Source organism: Balaenoptera borealis (genome assembly GCF_965194805.1).
Source record: "Balaenoptera borealis genome assembly, chromosome: 11".
Classification (NCBI taxonomy): Eukaryota; Metazoa; Chordata; class Mammalia; order Artiodactyla; family Balaenopteridae; genus Balaenoptera; species Balaenoptera borealis.
The window spans coordinates 102,431,994-102,450,494 of NC_138868.1; the positions used below are offsets into that span (position 1 = coordinate 102,431,994).

At 44.4% G+C, this 18,501-nt stretch overlaps 1 pseudogene across 1 annotated transcript; it reads right to left on the reverse strand.

Moving 5' to 3' along the window:
* Positions 1-4,581: 4,581 nt before the first annotated feature.
* Positions 4,582-6,443, reverse strand: LOC309604841 (glutamate dehydrogenase 1, mitochondrial pseudogene; annotated as a pseudogene). Its single transcript has one exon. The product of its transcript is annotated as a glutamate dehydrogenase 1, mitochondrial pseudogene (transcript).
* Positions 6,444-18,501: the final 12,058 nt, after the last annotated feature.

Genomic DNA, 18,501 nt, shown 5'->3' on the forward strand with positions numbered 1-18,501 from the left:
GAGTTTCTTTATGGGGAGATGAAAATATTCTGGAATTAGATAGTGGTGAGGATTGTACAACCAGGTAAACTTTAAATGATTAAAATGGTGAATTTTATGTTATATAGATTATATCTCAAAAAAAAAAATTACTTGGCTTATCTGCCTGTGGATAGAGCAGTTTGGGGAGTGCAGGTGTGGCGAGTGGTCAGGTAATCAGTCAACTGAGAGGCCAGTCCATCGCTGCAGAGACCCAGCTCTGAGGGTCATCTAAGGAGCAGTGCTCTTCTTGAACTGGGGAGAGGGATTGGCAAGTGCAAGGCCAGGACTGACCCGTACACCAGGACTGGGCGCGAGATAGGTTTCTAGAACTGGGATTTGGATGGAGGTGTCAGAGCAGAGCCCAGCATATAAACCAGAGTGCATGCGGGAATCTGGGTAAAGACGCAAGGCCTGGGGCCTTATTAACGGGACAGAGGAACCACACGAGGGGAAACATGGGCATAGCCACACCGGAGCTCAGGGGCTCACGTTAGAGCTCTGGGGCCCGGATGAGACCAAGAGGCCAAGCATTCCAAGACTTGGCCTCCGTTTGGCACAGCTCAGCCTGTTTCAGGACATCCTTTTTCAGAACGGGAAGGCTGGGGCTGAGCAGCAGGAGATGAAATCCGAGTCTCAGCTGGGGGTGAGGGCCAGGGACAGGGGGAGGGCAGCCAGCGGGCAGGCTGAGATACCAAATTCCTCCAGCTGAGAGTTGTTCCCCAAGTTTAAGGCTTTGGGGCTTATTACAATGCAAATGGCCCTGAAAAGTTAGATAATGGGGCCAAGATCACACAGCTGGAAAGTGAGGAAGCCCTTATTAAAGCCAGCTTTGCCTGACTCCAGTGTCCTTGTTACGAATGAACCCTCTCCTCTCCTCCCCCGGTTGAAACTAGTCACTCCTCCTTTGTGCTCTGTGGGCACATTTCTCTGTATTCTTTTTTTTTTTTTGGCCGTGCCACGTGGCTTGTGGGATCTTAGTTCCCTGACCAGGTTTTGAACCCAGGCCCTCATCAGTGAAAGCGTGGAGTCCTAACCACTGGACCGCCAGGGAATTCCCCCTTTCTCTTTGTTTTAGCGAATTGCCTCATAGTATAGTTCTAGCCTCATGTCTTTCTCACATTCAAGAGTAACTTCTTTGATGTCATGGACTGTCTGATTCATCTCTGCATCACTTTCTGCCTGCTAGCTCACTCAAGTACCATCCCATTGGTTGTGGGTTTATTTGCACTCTGAGTAGGAATCCCCCTTGAAATTCTAATATATCCCTCTCTGGAAGGCTACCTTCTAGTTGAGAAGCATCCTTCCAATAATACATGCCTTCCGCTTAGTAGGAATCTACATCTGTCTGCAGAAATAAATCGAACAAACAAAAAATTAGAGAATTTTGGCCATTTGACCAAGCCTGCAAAACCAAGATGAAACTTAGAAATGTGTCTGCTGAATTTTAGCTATTACGTCAAACAGTGCTGGTGCTGTGTGAATATGGTGCTGTATGGATTCCTAACATTCCACAAGGGACCCCTATTGTTTTGTTTCTTTCTCTCCTTCCCTTTTTTCTTCCCACACATGTTTATTGAGCAAATATTATACACCATGCATTGTGTTAGGCAATGGTGATTCAGTGATGGGCCTTTGTCCTTATGGAGCTTAGAGTCTGCTCAGTGCGGGAGATAGTCATTGATCAAATAGTGCTGGGAAGGAATGTGTACTTACTAACTGAGGGTGGTGCCCTGCAGGAAAGGAACACTGATCCATGACAGCTTGTTCCAAAAGAAGCTGACCAAGCCTGAGTGGGATGCGGGAGGAGGCCAGGGATGATTTTGCTGAGGAATTGATGCTTATTGTGAGAGCTGAAGGAGAAATAAGTACTGAACAGGCAGAGGGAGAGGGAAGGGAGGGAGGAGAGGTAACAGTGCGCACAAAGATTTTGTAGTGGGAAGACTTGTGCATTTCAGGAATGGAAGACCCCGAGACAGGCTGGGACCCGGGACCCTTTGCTGCAGCGCTGCAATGCTTGCACCTGGACACACCTCTCCTCCAGCAACAGAATATTTAAAAAAACCATATGGGACTAAAAATAACTGTGTGCATGTACAGTTGGGGCAAAATTGTGGACAAAAGATAAAATGAGACCAAAAAACGCAACTGCCACTTTTGAAGAGCCTGGAGCAAAAGCAGGGTACTGCTCATGCCCCCTTCACTCAACACCACCTAAGGGGTGGGCAGACCACCTAAACCATCCCTCTGGCCCGACCCCTGGACCCACCCCTACCCTCACCCTATATAAGGAGCAAGCTCCCCCCCGCCCCCACCTCAGGGAGCAAGCAAGCAAGGGAACCTGTTGTTTGTTCTCGCTCCCCCCTGCTGTAGCAGGGGCCCCAATAAAGCCTTTCCTGAATTTCTTGCCTGGTCTCTAGTCAATTTCTATTGACTGGGGAAGGCCAAGAACCCTGGTCAGTATCAGGCCCAGAGCATCTGGCTGCAGCCCAGAGAAGATATAGGAGGTGGTTCCGTAGGAGGCTTGACTGTTTACATGGTATGATAGAACATATGAGGACCAACTAGGCCAAGTTAGGAGATTTTGTCTGTATCCTTCCACAGCGAGAAGTCATTCAAGGTTTTAAGCCAGGGTAGAACATAATCAGATTCATAGCCTTGCTGCTCTGTGGGGAACGGAAGGATGTAGGGGAGGGTGCAAGAGAGAAAGAAGGAGACCCGTTAGGAGGCTCCTGCAAGGGGTCAGGTGACAGATAATGGCCTCAATCAGAGTGGTGGCAATGAGGATGACATCTAAACATCTAGAATGTAAACGTCACCAGGGCTTGGTGAGGGAGGGAATTAAAGCCCAGAGCTTGTCTAAAAGCTACTTTTGCCCAGCTACCATGTTTACCACGGCTCTGGGGTAGCAGCTGAGTATATCAACTCCCTGAACTAGCTATTGTGAATGATACAAAGAAAAGTGTGTCTGCCTTCAAGGTGTTTCTACTCCAAGGTCACACTCGAAATATACATACACAGGCAAACAAACTCTCCTGTGCTAAACGTGGACATGTCAGTGTGAACTTCACGTATGTGGTAGGGACATGCCTCTAGGTTTCCTGAAGTAAGAAACTGGGTTGAACTTTCATGATACTTTCCAGACTGTTAAGGACTACAAATTAAAACGTTTGCTTTTTGCCAGGAGATGAAAAGCCCTCAGGTTAACTAAAAATAAACATTAATGCATTCATTCGTTTATGTATTAATTCACTTGTTCACCTGATTTTTATTAAGCACAAATATGTGCAGGGCCTTTGAGCTGGAGAGCATAAGTGATGGAAGGAGACACAGGATTTGGAGTCTAAAGATTTGGGTTTGAGAACTAGTGTACTGGTTAGGTTTCTTTTTGTTATTATGGTAAAATATGCATAACATGAAGTTTACCATTTTCACATGTGTGCTTGTCAAATTTAAAATAAACTTTCCCGTTAAAAAAAAAATTTACCATTTAACTTTTTCTTAAGTTCAGTGGCATTAAGTACATCCACACTGCTGTATAACCATCTTCAGAACCTTGTCATTTTCCCGAACTGAAACTCTGTACCCATTAAACAATAGCTGTCCATTTCCCCCTTCCCCCAGCCTCTGGCAATCACCATTCTACTTTCTGTCTCTATGAATTTCATTACCCTAGGAACCTCATATAAGGGGAATCATACAATATTTGTCATTTTGTAACTGGCTTATTTCACTAGCATGATGTCCTCGTGGTTCACCCATGTCATAGCATACGCCAGAATCTCCTTTTTTTTGTTGTTTTGGAAAAGGTAGGCTTTTTAATAACTGCTTTTGTCACCAGGTTAAGTCATGCAGTTACAAAGTAGTTAGAAATTTCTGAAAGGATATTATTGTTAAAAAAAGAAGCTCATTCTTATATAAATAATATCTAGTACTTCATTGGGACACTACTGTTCAAAAGGCCCTGGCCAAACAACTCCCAAAGAAAACACAACCCCAGGTTGCTTCCAGCCCACTGGGAATGAAGCCGTGTGCAGAAGACGAGGCCTCTAAATGATGACACAAAGTCAGGGCGAGTCGGGGCCATTGGCAATGCTCAGAGCCGCCAGCCAGACTCCAAAGAGGGAGCCCAAGTGGTTTTTTTCTGGGGCACTCTACTTGAATTATTGTTCAATGAGTCAACACAATAGATCTTCAAAAGAGGACAATTAATTAACATTATAAGGAGGTTACTGCATTCTTTGGACTATATGTCATAATCGTGGTTAGTAAATTCCGACAGTCTTAACAAAAATAGCCTCCATCTACTGGACTGAATGTCAATATTATGACATAGTAAAAAAAAAAAAAAAAAAAAATAGCCTCCATCATTTGCAGGTATGAAGATAACTTAATTGTCTACTGGGCTTTTTATTTTTGCTGGATGACAATATGCAATTGACAAGTTATAAATGATAGTGTTTTATGTTATAAAAAACTAGTTATAAATGATAATGTTTTATGTTATGTTATGTTATGTTTTATGCTATATATACTAGCTTTTTTCATTTATTATGTTTACAGACATTCACTGCTTGAGTCAAGTTTAGGCTTGTTAAGTGATTAAAGGCAATTTTATTACAGCAGCATGTACTTATTTTATTCTGAAAGAATAAAATGCATAAAGAGAAAGGTTTTTTTGTTTGTAACCTGTAAAATTGAGTTATTTTGCTGATGTAAAATACCAATAACTCACTTGAGGACCATGCTACCTCCTGAAAATGCCATATACCTGCTTCTTAAATGTGTCAAAGCACCTGATAGATCTGTCCAGAGCTGAAATGGCAAGTGACTGACTGCTCTTGGACAAAAGGAGCTTTCCCAGGGCTACAGCTGACTGTGCTGGGAAACAGCCATGGAGCAAGGCAGCACAGGCAGAGGGAAAAGACTTTATTTAAAGGTAAAATGCCCAAATGGCTCTCTGACATAACTAATTTCTACTATTACTTATTAGCTTATATATGATCCCCTAACTTTTTTTCTTAAGGGGCTGATTTGGATTGACTTGTTGAGAATGGTGTCCATTATCTATTAAGTCATGAGAGAGAGATTTCTGTGGTTACACGTAAACTTGTGATAGGTCTGCAGATGAAGAGGTGAAGAGGGTAGTGAAGAAGTCAGCCGCAGTCCGGTCTGGTCTATGTGAAGGTCACACCAGCTTCATTGTACACCTTGAAGACTTTCTCGATGGCGTTGACATAGGCAGCTGTTCTCGGGTCCAATCCTAGGTTATACCTCATGGCTGTGCGCATAATTTGCCTGGCAGAGCGCTCCATGGTGTAAGCTAAGCCAGAGTGCACGATGTCTTTCTCAGAGGCACCCAATAGCCTGTCTTGGAACTCTGCTGTGGGTACAATGGGAATAGTTCCACCGTGCTTTCCAAATTTCCTTTCCAAACTCTCTTGAACAGACATGAGGAAGCGGTAGTTAGAATCCCATTCATATTTGAAGGTCAAACGGCCATAGCTGACATGATTTAGATTCTTCAGCCACTCAAAGTAAGATACTGTCACTCCTCCAGCATTCAAGTAGAGATCTGGAATAACCATGACATTCCTCTCTAGGAAAATCTTACCAGCTTCTGGAGTTGTCGGTCCGTTGGCACCTTCAGCAATGATCTTGGCTTTGACTCTGGGTGCACTGGACTTGGTCAGCTGCTTCTCGCTGGCAGCAAGGATCAATCCGTCCGCCTCCAAGATGCTCCCTTCATAGATCTTTGCTTTGGGGAAGCCCAGGATTGTTCCATGTTGCAATTTGAAGTCTTCCGGTTCCTTCGGGTCAATACCATCTGGATTCCATATGCTCCCATCAGATTCACCAACACCAACACATTTAGCACCAAAACGATGTAAATATCTCATAGAGGGCAGGCCCACATTACCAAATCCCTGAACAACAAATGTTTTATCTCCAAATCCTGGTGTCATTCCTAAAATACTCATGTAAGAAGCTTCATTGATGAAGTTTTCAATCCCATGGAAAACTCCCCGGCCAGCAGCAGAGTCCGTGGATTCCACCCTGATGGGCTTACCGGTAACACAGGCATGGGCATTAATATCATAGTGCCCTATGGTGCTAGCATAGGTGTCAGCAATCCAGGACATCTCCCGCTCGCCCGTGCTCATGTCTGGGGCAGGTACATCAGTGCCAGGACCAATAAAGCCCTTCTTTGCCAGCTCCATGGTGAACCTCCTTGTGACGTTTTCCAATTCATTATCGGTATAGTTCTTGGGATTGATCTTGACACCAGCTTTGGCACCCCCAAATGGCACATCGACCACTGCACACTTACATGCCATCAGAGAAGCCAGAGCTTTTACTTCATCTACACTCACATCAGTGCTGTAACGGATACCTCCTTTGCAGGGCGTGCGGTGCAGGCTGCGCTGGGCCCGGTGGCCCTCGATGACCTCCCAGGAGCCGCCGTCGCGCCGGATGCGGAAGGACAGGCGCAGCACGTGTTTGCAGGGCTTGATGATCCGCAGGACGCCACGCACCCGGTTCCGCTTCTGCTCCTCGCTCTCCCGGGTCTTGAGGTCCTCCACCAGCTTGTCCTCCACGATGCTGGCGCCGCGGTCGAAGAAGCCGTCCACCGTGTTGAAGAAGTTGGGGTCGTCCTCGCGGTCGGCCGCCGCCTTGCTGTAGTGTCGCCGGCCGGACAGCGCGAGCCCCGGCTGCAGGGGCGGCGGCGGGCTGCCCGTGGGCCTGGCCCAGCAGTGCGGCCGAGTGGGCCGCCGCCGAGCCTAGGGCTGCGGGCCCGACGCGGGACAGCAGCAGCGCTTCGCCCGGGCACCGGTACGTGGCCGCGGGACGAAGGCCGCGGAGGAGATGCGCTCTCCCAGGCCCGGGGACGGACAGACAGAGGGAGCTCCTTCTTTTTGAAGGCTGAAAAATGTTTCATCATATGTATATACCACATTTTGTTTATTTATTCATCTGTTTGGGGTTTTTCTGGCCGAGCCGCGCAGCTTGCAGAATTTTAGTTTCCCAACCAGGGATTGAACCCGGGGCCACCGCAGTGTAAGCGCTGAGTCCTAATCACTGGGCCGCCAGGGAAGTCCCTATCCATTCATCTGTTAATGGACACGTGGATTATTTTCACCTTTTGGCTATTGCGAATAATGCTGATATGGACATTGGTGTACAAATATCCATTTGGGGTCCTGCTTTCATTTCTTTTGGCTATACACCTGGAAGTGGAACGGCTGGATTATATGGCAATTCTGTGTTTAATTTTTTGAGGAATTATCATACCGTTTTCACAGCAGCTGCACTATTTTATATTCCCACCAGCAATGCACAAGTGTTCCCATTTCTATACAACCTGGTCAACAATGTTACAATGTTACTACAATGAAAACATTTTTTGGTGTGGATATTAGCCATCCTAATAGAAATGAAGTAGTATCTCACTGTGGTTTTGATTTGCATTTCTCCATGACGAGTCATGCTGTGTGCTTATTGGCCATTTGTATATCTTCTTTGGAGAACTGTCTCTTCCATCCTTAGCCCATTTTTTAAAAACATTTTTAAAATTATTTATTTATTTATTTATTTTAGGCTGTGCCGGGTCTTAGTTGCAGCATGTGGGATCTTTTAGTTGCAGCACGCGGACTTCTTAGTTGCGGTATGCGGACTCAGTTGCAGCATGCATGCAGGATCTAGTTTCCTGACCAGGGATCGAACCCGGGCCCCCTGCACTGGGAGTGCAGAGTCTTACCCACTGGACCACCCTTAGCCCATTTTTTAAATTGGGTTGTTTGTTTTTTTTGTTGGGGAGTGGTTAGGCTTCTTTTAAATTTGGTTTTTAAGAAACCAAACTCAATCCGGTTTAAGGCAGAAAAAAGAAGAAATTATTGCTTCACATCACTGAAAAGTTTAAGGCACATCTGGGGTCAGGGCGCTATGGACTGAATTTTGTCCTTCCCAAAATTCATACAGTGAAGCCCTAATACCCAATGTGACTGTATTTGGAAATGGGACTGTTAGGAGGTACTTAGGGTTAAATGAGCTTGTAAGGGTGGAGACCTAATCTGATAGGCTTTCTAAGAAGAGGAGGAGAGAGCACTCTACACACACACACACACACACACACACACACACACACACACACACACACACATCGAGGAGAGGCCCTGTGAGGACACAGCGAGAAGGAGGCCATCTGCAAGCCAGGAGGAGAACCTTACCAGAGCTCAACCATGCTGGTACTTGATCTTGGACTTTCAGCCTCGAGAACTGTGAGAAAAGAGATTTCTGTGGTTTAAGACACCCAGTCTATAGTGTTTTGTTATAGCAGCCCAAGCTAAGACAAGGTTTTTAAAATGCAGGAATATTTTTCTTCCCTCCTCATGCATCTGCTTTCTTCTCTATTGCTTTCTTTCTCAAGTGGGCTTATCCCCATCAAAACAGGCTGGGCATATTTATTCATTAATTCAATATTACCGAACCCCCCTTAGCCTACACACTGTTCTAAGTACTGGGAATACATGGCAGTGTATCAAACAGGAATGGTCCCTTTCCTCATAAGGCTTGCATTCTAGTGGGGAGAAACAGACATAAAAGAAACAAGTAACTTCTCTAAGAGTAAATCTTAGTCTCACCACAAAAAAGAAATGGTAATTATGGGATGTGATGCAGGTGTTAGCTAAGCTATGGTGGTAATCATTTTGCAATATGTGTGTATCAAATAAACACTGTGTGCACTTTAAACTTACACATTGTTATGAGTCCATTACATCTTTATAAATTTGGGGAAGAAAAAAAATAACTGTGGATGTTCAGAATGCAAATTGTATGGAAACTAAAAACACAGGGAAAGGGACTGCGGGGGGTGGTGGTGGGGGTGTGTGCGCCTCATTGCTCATAAAGCAGTATGAAGATTAGCATCCTGGGAATACGGGATGACCTGGGTGTCCTGCACTTTTGGGGAGACTGATATAAGCAGATAATGAGTATGTTGAGATAAGTGTTGGTGGTCTCAAGGCAGAGAGTGGTGGTGGGTCAGTGAGGATTGAAAGGGAGGGAGGCGAGAAGCAAGAGGATTCTTCTAGGAGCAGGCGGAGTTCAGAGCCCATTTTATGCCTGTCAGTGGTGTTCTGGAGGGCAGCGGTGGGGTGGTGTTTTGCAGAGCTGGGGAGCTCCTAGGACTCCCATGTCACTTGCCCACAGAAGTCTGAAGAAAGGGGAGGCTGGTCTTAACTGGGAGCAATCGACGTAACGCAAGAAAAAACAGTTCCAGCAAAAGTCCTAGGACTGGTACTGCTTAGCTCTGATTGGCCCAGCTTGGGTCACATGTTCACATCTAAACCAATCACTGAGGGACTTCCCTGGTGGCGCAGTGGTTGAGAATCCGCCTGCCAATGCAGGGGACACGGGTTCGAGCCCTGGTCTGGGAGGATTCCACGTGCCGCGGAGCAACTGGGCCCGTGAGCCACAACTGCTGAGCCTGCGCGTCTGGAGCCTGTGCTCCGCAACAAGAGAGGCCGCGATGGTGAAGAGGCCCGCGCACCGCGATGAAGAGTGGCCCCCGCTCGTTGCAACTAGAGAAAGCCCTCGCACAGAAACGAAGACCCAACACAGCCAAAAATAAATATAAAAATAAATAAATAAATAAAATAAATTAAAAAAAGATTACTATTAAACCAATCACTGAGGTTAGGGATAATCGGAACTCTTATTGGACAGGACTTAGTTGCACTCCCATGGGGTCAGCCTCACCCAAACTCAAGGGCTGTGAGGAAAAGGAATAGTTCCCCAAAGGAAAATTAAGTTGTTACATCCAGAAGAAAGGAAAACAGATACTGGGCAGCCCCAAACAGCGGGAGCCCTCCACACCCAGCTCCACATTCAGTGGCTGGCTGATCTTTGGCAAATCATAGCCTTTCTGATTCTGTTCTCTCCTCTGATAGGAAAAATTTTGTTTAAAGTAAATTAGATTCATTATTAGATTAATAATGAAATGGAGCAGGACTCTGTGGTCCATCCCCACCATGTCCTCAGGCTGCCTTTTGTCTGCAGGAAAACTTTAGCCGAAGAATAAGTTTAATCGGAGAAGTGAGAAAATGCAGAAACAAAGGAAAACAGTCAAAGGAGACCAAATAATAATAGTTTAGTCAGTAAGCAAAGTCAAGGACATTTAGTTCCTCCTCAAGGGCTGTAGATAAGATTCTGAGCCACATCCTGTGAGCTGTCTTACAGATACTGAAACCCCCATCAGATGGAAGAAGTTACTACATGATGACCAGACTGTAGCCATGACATAAGTTGCCACAATTCCAAGAACTGGCCTCAAGGAAGTGGGAACAAACCGACCCTGGAACTGCAGATTAATTGTACTTAAAACAATCAAGATGACACTGGTCAGACCACCGATGACCAATTTCAAGATGACTGTCAGAGCTGACTGTGCTGTTTCTGATGTAGCCCCCTCCCTCCATCTATAAAAGCTCTTGCTCCCTGATTGTCAATGGGGGGTCGGGGGGGGGGTCCGACCTTGGACAGGCGTCTGCCCTCCCGCCGGTTGCCGGCCTCTGAAATAAAGCAAACTTTCCTTTCCACCAACCTTGCCTCTTGAATGGCTCTTGAGCAGCAAGCAGCCGGACCCCACTTTCAGTTACAATAAGACCTACATCACTAAGTTACTGAGTATTCTATGTGATCATGTACAGAAATGCTATTTGGGAGATATAAAATGCTAAACAACTATTACTTCTTTCCAAGTTTTCTAAGACATGGCAAGTGCTCTTAGGGAGCTTATACTTTGTAGGGAGATGGAACATGCAGGCAGATAGTTGCCACACAAAAAGATGTCTGTGTAATTTTCCAATGCCTTCATTTAAGGCAGGAGTCACACTCTCACATGCCTACATGTTGGCCAAGCAGCTAACACAAACAAGGGAAGAAGGCTGAGCTTCCCCCAAACCAAGGACTCTGGAAATCACAGTGCATGGCTCCAGCCGATGATTGTCAAGGCTTGAAGGCAAGCCCAGTGTGGCTAGATGGCCCAGCTGTTTTCAAGAGAAGCTGATAATCTGGATTTTGATATGAACTTTTTTTTTTTTTGATGTCGGCAACTTCTTCAAATTTTTTTTAAAAAACGCTATGTGAACCAAACAAAACATACTCAGCCTGAGAGGTCAAGCCTGCCCACTCTCTGCTGACTGGTGTCCTCTGATTCAAGGTTCGTTCTGAGAATTTGACTCCACGACCCCTCTGCTTTACTCCCTCTCCGTCACCCTTTCTTCATATTGGAATTTTGGCTCAGTGCACATGTGGTAGGAAACATGGCATAACTGTGAGGTGAGGGAGTGTTAGGGTCCAACTCCAGCTATGAGTCCTTGGTCAAGTTGCTTCACCCGTCTGGCCCCAATTTCTCCACATTTATTGATGAGGGATATGGGACTAGATGATTTAATTTCCTACCAGCTCTGGCATTTTATGACCTATAATTTTTAGAATGCAAGGGACAAAACTAAAGTAAAATTCTTATTGGGGGAATGGAAATTTCATTTCCAGTTAGTTAGTGTATTTTTTATGGACTAGCTATTACTATGCTAGGCACTGTGAGAAACGTAAAATTAATACAAACAAGGATCTGACCTTAGGAAGATAATCTATTGGAGAAAACAGATGGACATAAAAATCGCTGTGGTAAATTATCCCCAGAGATGACCAGAAAAATCCTCCAGTCCTTCCTGTTCTTTGGAATGTGACTTTGATACCCCTCCCATTGGGAGATGGATTTTTTCCCCCTCCCCTGAATTCTGGTCTGGTTTCATCACTTGCTTTGACCAATAGATTCTGGCAGAAGTGACATTGTATGACTTTCTGGGTGTAAGACTTAAGAGGTCTTGGAGCTTCTGTTTTTTTTTTTTTCTCTTTAAAGCCAGCCTCCATGTAAAGAAGTCCAGTCACTCTGCTTGAGACAGACCCTGCCAGCCCCAAGCCATTCCATTCCAGTTGCCCCAGCTCGGCCGTGAGACGTGAGCAAAACTGTTGTAGATCCTCTACTCCCAGTCAAGCTGCCCAGGCAACACTATGGTAGCAGAGACAAGTTGTCCCTGCTGACCTGCATAAATTACAGAGTCATGAGCCAAAAAAAATGGTTGCTCTTGTTTTAAGACACTAAGTTTTGGGGTGTCTATTATTATTATGTCATACGTAAGGCATATTACGTGTCAAAACCAGGAATATGGGAGCTCAGGGGAAGGCATGACACTAATTTGGGTGGAGGGTGGGTGGGAGAAGGAGACGTGGGAATTAGGGAAGATATCAAGTTCCAAAAATTGTCCTTAAGACAGCCCCTTAAAGGGAACTCAGCATGATGCTGTCCGCTGGGAGCAAGCCCTACTCTCATGCCATGTTGAGAAGTCAACCTGTGATCCTGTTGTCCTTTGCTGCTTTCTGACCCTGTACCTGCTTGGTATTCTGACTCTGCGATTTGCTCCACTTTACTGTGGGTGCGTGGTAGGTGGGGAGAGCACTAAGTTGAGAGTCGAACAGATATAAGTTACTATTATAGTTATGCTAATCGCTCATGATGTGACATTGAACCTATGAGAGCTCTCTGAGCCTGAATTTCCTCATCTAATAAAATAGTGACAATAACACTTAGCTCACAGGGTTGTTGGAAGGATTAATCAAGATAATATACGCACATGTGCTTAATGTAGAACATACATCTTGTTGGCCTTCAACAAATGCTGGGTCCTATCTCTTAGATCTCCCAACTAGCAATGAACTTGGTTTATCCTTTGGGCTTTCTCGACATCCCCAGGTCCGGCTTTTGACACTTGACCATGATCACACAGTGATTGAACTATCCTTTACTCCTCAAATCCATCTTTTGCCTCCAAGATGCTTTTGAATTTTGCCTACTGCTCCATATAGAGTGATTTCTGAATGCTCCTAGGTTTTCACTCATTAAAATGGAGGATTTCCAGGGAAGGTAAAGCCTGAATTAGTTTTCGAAAGATAACTAAAATTTTGGCTGTAGAAAGCTTAAGGTGGAGAAAGTTCAGGAATGGGGCAGAATAGAAATGCTATGAGGACGGGCAGAGCAAAGGTGAGTAATTGTTTGATAAGGAAGACTTTGCTAGATCAAGAGTTTTAGATTTTATTCTGTAGGCAGTAAGGAACCATTGACTATTTCAAACACAGAATGACATGCTCAGATCCTGTGTGATTTTACTGGTGGCAACGTGAAGGTTGCTCTGGAGAAGGGGGAGAGATTTGAGGCAGGCAGAACAACAGGAAGCTATTGCAATAATTTGGGTGAGAGAGGATAAGAACTTGCTAAAGGGTAGAAGCTGCAAGCCTGCAAAGGGGAGGTCAGATTTGAGAGACATTTCAGAGTAGAATTGACAGCATTTTTTTGGCCACCGGGATATTGAAAATGAGAATGAGGAAGGAATGGAAGGTAGCATTTGGGGCTGAGAAGATATGGTGGAGCCGTAACTAAATAAGAGGAGTAAGACTGGGGAGGGGAGAGGTGGGTGGAGAGAATAGATTCAATTAAGACATCAGAGTTTGTCACTCTTTGAATCCTATGTTTTCTGCCTCCATTTTTCCTGCCTCTACTAGTTTCCTGGGCTCAGAAGGAATGGGAACATGTGGGTGACTGACACAGCAGGATGCCCCCGCCATATCCGGAACACTAAATAACCACGGCACCTGGGAGGCTGAGCAGTCATGCTGCAACCTGCGCTCCCTCATGTCAAAGGGGGAAAGACAAGAGAGGATCCAAAACTGCCTCAAAGCTTCATCTGGGGGCTGCTGTTTTTAGGGAGTGTTGAAGTGTTGCTGATGATTTCCTGAGATGAGTCAGAGCTCCCTACGTAATCGTACTCCCCTGAGACTTGGAGACTTTGTTAACAGCCCACCTCTTCCTTCTCTTTCCACAAATCTGGATCAGACCCAAGGATCTGGAGGACTGTTTGATTTTTAAGAATGATATCTTGTCCTTCTCTGCTATTTAATCTCTGCTCTGGTTAATCATCTGTCCAATCCAGGTCAATCAACCAATCAACAAACATTTCTTCAGCACTTTTCAAGTTTTCATTCATTCATCTGACAAATATTTTTTGAGTGCCTGGTACATTCTCCAGGTGCCGGCAATACTTCAGTGTTTTAGTCAGCTTGGGCTGCTATAACAAAGTACCGTAGACTGGGTGGCTTAAACAACAAATGTTTATTTCTCATAGTTCTGGAGCGTGGAAGTCCGAGATCAGCATGCCAGCACAGTTCGGTTCTTGAGAGGACCGAGCTGCAGACTGCCTTCTTCTCACTGCATCCTCACATGGTAGAAAGAGGGCTAGAGAGCTCTCTGGGGTCTCTTTTATAAGGGCACTAAACCCTCATGACTTAGTTGCTCCTAATACCATCACATTAGGGGTTAGGATTTCAACATATGAATTTGGGGGGACAGAAACATTCAGTCCATAACATCCAGTGAACAAAACAAAGTGAATTTTAAAAGGTGGTTTATGTTTTCCTGGGAGTGTAATATGTATACATACAGTTTATAGTAAATAATACAAGACGAATGACTGAGATGCTTTGTACTCTTGGATAGTGGGTGGATCCTGCTCTATCAGCTTCTGATGGATGAAAACATTCAGGAAAGTGGGAGATAATTACAGGTTGGAATAACATAGGAGGGCTCCATAGGAGAGGTAGTAGTTGAGTTGGGTCTTACAAGATAGAGGGAATTTGGGGACTTCCCTGGTGACACAGTGGTTAAGAATCCGCCTGCCAATGCAGGGGACACAGGTTCGAGCCCTGGTCTGGGAAGACCCCACATGCCGCAGAGCAATTAAGCCTGTGTGCCACAAATACTGAGCCTGCTCTCTAGAGCCTGCGAGACACAACTACTGAAGCCCACGAGCCACAACTACTCAGTCTATGTGCCACAACTCCTGAAGCCCATGTGCCTAGAGCCTGTGCTCCGCAACAAGAGAAGCCACCGCAATGAGAAGCCTGCACACTGAAACGATGAGTAGCCCCTGCTCGCTGCAACTAGAGAAAGCCCGCACACAGGATCGAAAACCCAACGCAGCCAAAAAAAAAAGATAGAGGGAATTTAGATGGGCAAGAAGAAGAGCAATTCAGACAGGGGACAACAGGAGGGCATGCACAGAGTTGGAGATGAATGTGCGTGATATGTTTGAGATACATTGATAAAACCAGATGGACCCAGTGATGGGTGTCTGTTAGCATGGAATACAAAGTAAAGTTGAATGAATCCAGTAGACAAAGATGAGAAAAAGCCTTTGAAATCAAGCAGGGAAACTTAGATGTGAGTCAGTAAGAAAAAGGAAGATACTGAAGGCATGTGAGCCAGGAATGACATGGAGAGCACAAACATAGCGTGTATGGAAGGATGCTCTCTGGGTGGTCCAGAGTTGTTGAATTTCGAATGTGAGAGATGACCACACCCCTCCTCCTTGCCCTTCTCAGGACGGCCCAGGAGTCGGGATCGCATTCTGTACTGGGGTGATACTTTAGGAGGACAAAAAACTGAGTGCATTGAGAGCAGCTAAGGCAGTGGAGAGCTTAAAGGCAAGCTCAGGTGTAGAAGTTGAAGGAAAAGAGAAGACTTAAGGGCTTCAAGAACAAAACTACCTTCAAATATTTGAACGGTTTGGAGGGACTACGTTTACCCTGAATGGCCTGAATTGGTACAAGTAGGACCAATAATAATATAGGGAGACACATTTTGGCTCCTTGTAAGGAAATGAAACAGCACATAAAACTGGCCAGCTTAAACTGATTTTGCCTCCTTAAATAGGTTGACTAATCAAACCTGTAGTTATTTTACGGAGATAGCACTGTGCATGTGCAAGATGGGAACCTGTGTCTCCAGCAAGATCCCAGAATCAAGAATCTTCAGTTTACCAAACTCAAAGAATAGAAATGTTGCCACCAGAGCCCTTTACGAAGCAAGAAGTCCTTCAATAAGGAAAATCTGGCTTCCAGCAGCCGGAGTAGCTTATATGGACTAATTCAAGACTAGCCAATCAGCTTCCAAGTTTGAAATACCCCTTATCCCTTAATTTTCACCCAGAACCCTGGATCAAGGAGACAAATTTGAGAGCCTTGCCTTCTGACTCTTTGCCGGTCAACCTCGCAATAAAGCTCCTTGTTTTCTCAAAAGCCAGTGCCATAGTATTGGCTTAAATGTGTGTCAGACAGCGAGCCCTTACTCGGTAACAGAACCTACTAAGTCAGGGCTATCCTCAGGAGCTAGTGAATTCCCCATCACTTTGCAGAAATGTTGTGGAAGGGATACAAATATTGGACAGGTAGTTGACTAGCTAAAATTTGAAGTCCTTCAAGCATGAGAGTCTGTGCTTCTCGACTCAAGTTCAAGTCCTCAAGTATCTGTAGCAGGAAGGACCACATCAACTTCTGAGCCTTTTTCATAAAAACAAGCCCATGTTCTGGGGAGTTCCAGGCTCACCATACATGGTAGGTGCTCTGAGTGTAGGGCTAATGTTTTTATGAAATGAAACAAAATGAAAACAGAGCCCTTCTTCTTGCTGGTAAAGTGTGTTTGGTTCTTTATGTTTTGATTTTGGACAGGTAACAAATTTTTATAGCCAAGGAGAGAGAAGTAAGGAAGAAAGGAAATTTATAATGTGGTTCTAAGTGGTTTTAGCACATATTTGATTAGCTCTTCAGGGGAAAGATAAAAGCTGAATTGGACCATTTAAAAAGGTGCACATACAGAAAGGAGACTTGCTTAAACCATGATTAGAAAGTGTTATCTGAGCTGGAAAATATCCTCTTTGCCTTAAGTGGTGACATAGATACTATTATTAGGGGAAAATTCACACTATTACTGAGTCCATAACTGTAACATGATTATGACTTGCAAAGCATTTATCATTTTCAAAGATATTAAATTCTTGGGTGCCTAATTTACCAAATGGGCAATATCTCCAAACTGCCATTCACACACCAACTGTAACACAAATGTAGCCAAAGGAGTCTTTGGGACAGAATAGTCATCAAGAAACTTCTCTGAGTGAGCAGCACATGCCCAATATCCCCCACTTTTTCCACCATCCACTTGTTCTTTAACCCTCTGCAGCATTCTATTCCACCACCTTCTTGAAACTTCGTGTTTGTTTCGCTTTTGAGTGGCTTCAATCTTCTGATTTTGCTACATCTCTGATCACTCCCCTTCTCTAGTATGTTGCCAGGACTGAACTCCAAGGTTCTACCACGATCCTCTGTTCTTTATCCAGCTCAGATCTCATTCACTATGTACATCATCAGCCAACACTGAAGCAAAGAACGTCTTATTTCTTTCTTGTTCCTTCACACCCTAATGCATACTTCATATACAGTAGTTGCCAAAGACAATGAATGCCTTTGTTCACACACGGAGCACTAACGTTTTCTTATTTTAGACCTTCAATTCTCACTGCTCCTTTCAACCTGGATTTTCTCAACCCCCTAATTTCTAAAACCAAATTAGTCATGTTTAATAAGTTCAACTGTCGGGAAGCTGCACTCTTGTCTTTACCTCCCACCCAGGAGAACAATCACTTGGCTCCTTTTCTGACTTTCTGGTTTCTTGTACTCATACTCAGAACCCCAAATTCCTCTTTATCTTGCTTGCCCCTGCCCTCCAGCCAGCGTCATCAGGCTTCTCTCCTACTACTCCACCGAAATTGACCTCACTAAGGTGATTTCCTTACTGTCTAATTGCCAGATCCGATGGATACTTTATAGTTTTTATCTTAGTTGACCTCTTTTAGCACTATTGCTCACAACTTCCTTCCTGAAACTTTCCAGTTGGTTTTTTGTTCTCCTTAACTCGCTTCCTGCTTCTCTGATCCCTCTTCCATTTCCTTTGCCATTGTTATTTCCCAAAATATGATTCTGCTGCTTTTCCCCATTGTCATACTCTCTCTTGATGATGGCAAATATGTCTTTAATTTGACAGTCTCTGTATTTGTATGACCCCCAAACAATATATCTCTAGTCCAGACTCCTCTGCTGAATTCCAATTGCCTAAAATTGGAATCATTTTGGCTTAGATGTTTTATAAGAACCTCAAAATCAGCACAAAAATGGAACTATATGAGTAGTCTGCCCAGCGCTACAGCAAGTCTGGTGTGATTTGACCCAGCTTGGTGTTCTCCTTTAAGCTAATGGTGATCAACACTTCTGATTCATGTCTCCTAAAATAATTTGGAAAAACTATATACCCCCTTCACGTGTTTTAAGTTGACATCTAAAATTTTTTGTTATAAGTTGATGTATTTCAAGAGATAGTTTTCAACGTCGTATAAGTATTAGCATTTAACAATAAAATTATTAAAGCATTAAAAAAATGTATCCAATGGGACCAATTACCGACTTGATACTCAGAATCACTCATTCGAAAATACATGAACAAACTCTTTTCTCATTGTTAAAAGTTTTACATAT